Genomic DNA, 5,752 nt, shown 5'->3' on the forward strand with positions numbered 1-5,752 from the left:
ACTATGAAACGATTGTAGAACAGTTCCGAGGTGCATCATCTTGCGGCGTAACCGAGTGAGATGGCGCAGTGATTTGCACACTGAACGCCAATTCAGGAAGACGACGGTTCAAACCCACACCAGGCTACCCAGATTTAGGTTTTCCGTGAATTCACTAAATCTGGTCCAGGAAAATGCTACGTTGGTTCCTACGAAAAACCACGGCCGCTTTCCTTCTCCATCCTTGAAACAATCTGAGCTTGTGCTCAGTTTCTAATGCCCTCGATGTCGACACGACGGAAAACCATAATCTTCCATTGTTTAGAATCTTAAGTAACGTCTACTGAAAAGTGTGAAGAGTGACATGCCAAAAGAATGAAACCGATTCAAAAAAGTGTGTGTATGCTGCGACATCAAGCCACAAGTTGGTAGACAGTGTATCAGAACAGCCAGAGGCTGCTTCCTCTTGTGCATTTGTGGAATCTACCCACCTGTAGCTATACAAAGAGCAAAGTTCATTAACAACAAAGTGATTGCTACATTTGGTTAAGTTAGGATAAATTTCATTGATTTTATAGCATATGGGTGGGTTTTGTCCAGACTTAAGGGGAGTAGGAACGATGAAAATGACAAAATTAACGATTTTTTTTTTCGTTATAAAATTATTTGGAGTTTTCTGAATAAAACAAGTCAAGTTTCACCCTTCTAAGTGAATTATAAGTGTGTTTTTTATCGCTGCAAATTGCCGCGCCTCGTAAACGGTTGTAGCGACTTGGTGTGTCACCTCTGATGGCACCCCTCGCTGGCTGCAAGCAGGGTATCTTTGCGGAATTAGACAGTGGTTTGTTTTCCAACGTTGTGTGGCTTTATTTCTGTGACAAGTGACTGTTCATATCGGTAAACATAAACGCTATACCGTGTGTGTTGACTTGTGGAGTTTGCTTTTTGTTGTTTAGCTGTTCAATTTTGCGTATTTGACGGATTTTGCTCGTACCTGTTTTACGTATTTGGTTGTGAATATCAATATGCCCCGTTTCAGCAATCGAGTGTTTAAGAAAAGGCACAATGAGTGGAAGAAGAAATCTTTTGTTTTTTCAAAGGGAGATGCTGTTCAGACTGCTTCACCGACTACTCCAAATGAATGTGATAGAACTTCTTCCAGCAAGAAACTTTATGACAGCAAAGAAAAATTTGAAAACTATGAAAGTGACAGTAATGATGCGAATGAAATAATGAACATTTCCTTGCTCTCTAATATTTTTAAATATAACGTATTATGCCAAGTTGGCAAAGAAAGAGTACTGGAATTGAAAATAATTTCACACATTGGTTTGGCATGTGAAATGTTATTGAAGTGTAACAAATGTGCTGCAGGAGTTTCGTTTTCTAATTCTAACAGTATTGCTCGTAGTGGTAGTAGTGGAAAGGAGGTGTATGATATAAATGTTAGGCCATTGTATGGCTTGCGTTGTATTGGCAAGAGCAGTGCTGCAGGGACAATGTTATGTGGAATTATGAACTTGCCAAAACCACCAACCAAGTTTGAATTTTATAATGAATTGGTGGGATCTCTTGCTAAAGTTATTGCTCAAGCAACAATGAAGAAAGCAGTTGAAGAAGCTGTGACAGATAATGGGAATTGTAGAGAATTAACTGTTGCTTTAGATGGATTATAGCAGCGTAGAGGTTATAAATCACTGAATGGAGTTGTGACAGCTACCAGTGGAGACAGTTACAAAGTAATTTATGTTGCTACTCTCTCAAAACATTGTAGATGGAAGGCCAATACCAAGGATGAACATAGTGAAAGTTGTGAAGCAAATTTTCACGGCACGAGGTGGAGCGATGGAAGTAGAGGGAGTGAATGCAATTTTTTCCAGATCACAGGAGTGGTATAATGTACGATTCACTAACTATCTAGGAGATGGTGATTCTAAGGGATATATAGCTGTAGAGGAACTCAAACCTTATGGCATGAAATTCACATAAAAAACAGGAGTACATTGGACATGGGCAGAAAGCGCATGGGGGTTCGCTTGCACAAACTAAGCAGACATTAGGATCCCAGAAGCTTAGTGATGGTAAGATTCTTGGAGGAAGAGGAAGATTAACACATGAAGCAGTTGATAGATTGCAGAGGTATTATGGGTGTGGAATTAGGCAAAATACAATGAGGAGAGCGGTATGGGCATTATATTTTCATACTGCGTCAATAATGAGCACACACAACATGCACTGTGCCCCACAGGTGATGACTCATGGTTTAAGTACCGTCAGGAATATGCCCATAAAAACAGTTGGCCAAATGCTGTAATTAATGTAATTACGTCCATATTCAGAGATTTATCACAGCGAAGTTTATTGGAAAACACAAAATCCAAATGAAAGTGTAAATAATTTAATTTGGAATAGGATTCCAAAAAGAGTGTTTGTACAGATAAAAACAGTGCATTTTGGAGTGTATGATAGAGTGACAACATAGAATGAAGGAAACATTATCAAACGTGATGTGCTGAAACGTTTAGGCTTCCACCCAGGACACAACACCATTTCCACAATGCGCATTATTGATGAAGATAGACTAAGAGGTGCAGGAAGAAGAGACAAAAGCCTACAACAAGCATCAAAGGGGAAGAAAAGACCAGCGAAAAGGAAACTAACACTTGAAAAAGAAGACGATGCTGACAATCCATCATATGGGGCAGGAATGTATTAAAAATCTTTGGAAGGTGTTTCCCGTAACTTTAAAATTTCCATATTTGAGGAACATTTTCTCAAACCCTGCTCACAATATATCAATGAAATTTGTACACAACATTGTTTACTTCTTTTCCTTCATTTTTACAATAAATTGTAAAAAAAAATTGTATAATTCAAGAGTTATTTAAGAAAAAGTGCTAAATTTTTGAGAAAAAATAAGCATTTGTTTAAAAAAATTGTAAAACAAAAAACAATAAATATTTCCTAACATGGCACTACAACTTTGTAGAGAAATATTCACTGAACATATAGTCCAAATTTCAGAGCAATATGTTTAATGGCTTTAGAAAAAATGTACCTTCTATTTGCTAAAATTAACACGGAGGAGATGGATCGTTCCATCTCCCCCTTAAGCAGATAAGGCACCAGCAATCGATGAAAGTCCGAAATGCACAATGCTATACCTGTTTATCGAATTAAAATATTTATATTAATAAATTTATGTGACTGTTTGTGCCCATAAACACAAAGCTACACTGCCATGTACAAGGTGTTGGGATATTTCCGTTACAAACTTCTAGAACTTGCTGAAGGAAGTGATTACATAATATTTTGTATAGCAACTCATGTCCGTGAGGTACAGTTACATTCTGTGACGGTTTCAGTTCCCATGTGTAACACGTCGACGTCTGCTGAGGGAAAGAGAAAAGTCTCAGAGTTGCTTGTCCTGGTATGCAATATAGTAGAGAAGGTGACGTGGGGTCGTGTGCAAAGTTTAATTTACGAGACTCCTGTAGAGACAGAGGAATGTCTGTTGGCAGGACTTCTGACAGCTACAGTAGAAACTGAAGAGACACCAGGTGGAATTGAGAGAGCGTACAGGCCGTGCTTCATAGGTACAATGTCTATGATGATTTTGGTGGTCGCCAGATCGATCCGCTGTTGTGATGCATCTGTAATGTTTTGTACACACAGTATGCTGTGTTCTATTTTGTTTTGGACTAATGTAAACGCATAGTGTTAAATGTTGATAGAAACAAATGCACCTAAGTGATAAATGGATGTTTCATAATGTTTCCTTTTGAGATTGTACCTAATAAATTTTCGAAGTCAGACCTAATTTGAATTCCTCAAGCTAAGTGGATGAGTTCAACATTTGAACTGAAACCGTCGTACGTTACATTTCCGGACATGGGTACCTATTCAGCCTAGAAGTTTGTAACGGGTAATTATTGACAGCTTATACTTATAAATCTTGTTCTTACAAACACATATAATAAATTTAAGAGATAAAGCTTTCAGAAAAAGAAACTTTTACGGAAACGGCAAAAAGCTCAACAGGCATCAATGCACGTTAAAACCCTGATCGTATTAAACAGTACAGAATATCTCTCAAGGTGATATAGCACTCCGTCTTCAGGCCACAAGTGGCCCATCGGGACCATCCGACCGCCGTGTCAGCTGAGGATGCGGATAGGTGGGTCGTGTGGTTAGCACACCGCTCTCCCGGTCGTTATGATGGTTTTCTTTGACCGGACCCGCTGCTATTCGGTCGAATAGCTCCTCAGTTGGAATCACGAGGCTGAGTGCACCCCGAAAAGCAGCAACAGCTCATGGAAGCCCGAATGGTAACCCATCCAAGTACCGGCCACGCCCGACAGTGCTTAACTTCGGTGATGTGACGGGAACCGGTGTATCCACTGCGGCAAGGCCGTTGCCAAGGTGATATAGCTATTAATTCAATTGGGGAATCAGAATAGGATTGCATGAAAACGTACAGAAAATAGACGCAATCAGTGGATGGAGCATCTCTTTCAGTTTTAACTCACATGGATCATTGTGGGCACTGTTGTTGACCTGGCAAATGTCAATATGTGCATGCTATTCACTGAAGTCGCTGACACGGATTACCCCAGAATGTGGGACAGCAGCACAGTATGAAAAATCTGTTCGCTATCCATCTGCAAATGGGAACCAATTCCACTCGATAGTACGAAGTGGATTATTTGTCTACATTTTCTGACTCCTAATGCAACTACGCCATGGCTTCTATTACGAATTGAAAGTTAGAGAGATGTTCTACCCCCTGATATGTGCCATGTTACCGTATGTCTTATACTTTTCATGTAGTTGGCTTCTGAAACCACAGCGGTACTTGTAATTAACCCTATAAAAATAACAAAACTGCTTTTCAATGAGAATTCTACCTTTGCTGTAAGCACTTGCACATTGATCACGGTGATATGTGAAATGTTGTTCTTTAGTAATTAGACACTGAAAGAAGTCAACTGCTGCATAAATTATTTCCTCGCAGGTTCTTTGCTGCAAGAGAACAAGGTATCGCTGATCGTCTCTAAGCGACTGTCACAAAATCATGCTGCATTGATGTTGGTTCTTTAAAGACGACAGGGAATTGGCGCATATCGAAATGTCGTCCTGCAGATTGCGGAGATAGTTCGTTTTGAGATATTTCTAACCGTAAATCAGGCCTTGATCGAGATGGTATGCCCCAGCGTAGTGCTTTCTCCGAACGACTTTTGCACGTTCCATTGTTCTCGCTTTTCTGTCGCGATTCTCGGTGGTCGTGCAGATATATTCTTCTTTATACATAAGTTTAATATAAAGACATAAGAGTAATTATTTCCTCTGCTCAGCCTTCTTATCATTGTTTATTTCAACTTGGCTTCTAATTCAAACTGCACTCTACATATATATCTACACTGAAGCGCCAAAGAAACTGGAATAGCCATGAGTATTAAAACACACAGATCTGTAAACAATTAGAATGCGGCGATCCAGTCAGCAACGCCTATTTAAGACTTTAGTGTGTGGCGCATTTTTTAGATGGGTTACTGCTGCTAAAATAGCTGGTTATCACGATCAAGTGAATTTGAACATGGTTTTTTAGTCGGTGCACGAGCGATGGGACACAGATTCTCCGAAGTAGCGATGAAGTAGAGATTTTCCCATACAGACATTTCACGAGTGTACGGTGAATATCAGGAATCCGGTAAAACATCAAATCTCCGACATCGTGGCGACTGGAAAAAGACCTTGCAAGAAAGGGACCAAC

At 39.7% G+C, this 5,752-nt stretch overlaps 1 pseudogene; it reads right to left on the reverse strand.

The window, feature by feature from the left end:
• Positions 1-4,280: 4,280 nt before the first annotated feature.
• LOC124623409 lies at positions 4,281-4,398 on the reverse strand (annotated as a pseudogene).
• Between the last annotated feature and the right edge of the window lie 1,354 nt (positions 4,399-5,752).

Source organism: Schistocerca americana, chromosome 7 (genome assembly GCF_021461395.2).
Source record: "Schistocerca americana isolate TAMUIC-IGC-003095 chromosome 7, iqSchAmer2.1, whole genome shotgun sequence".
Lineage (NCBI taxonomy): Eukaryota > Metazoa > Arthropoda > Insecta > Orthoptera > Acrididae > Schistocerca > Schistocerca americana.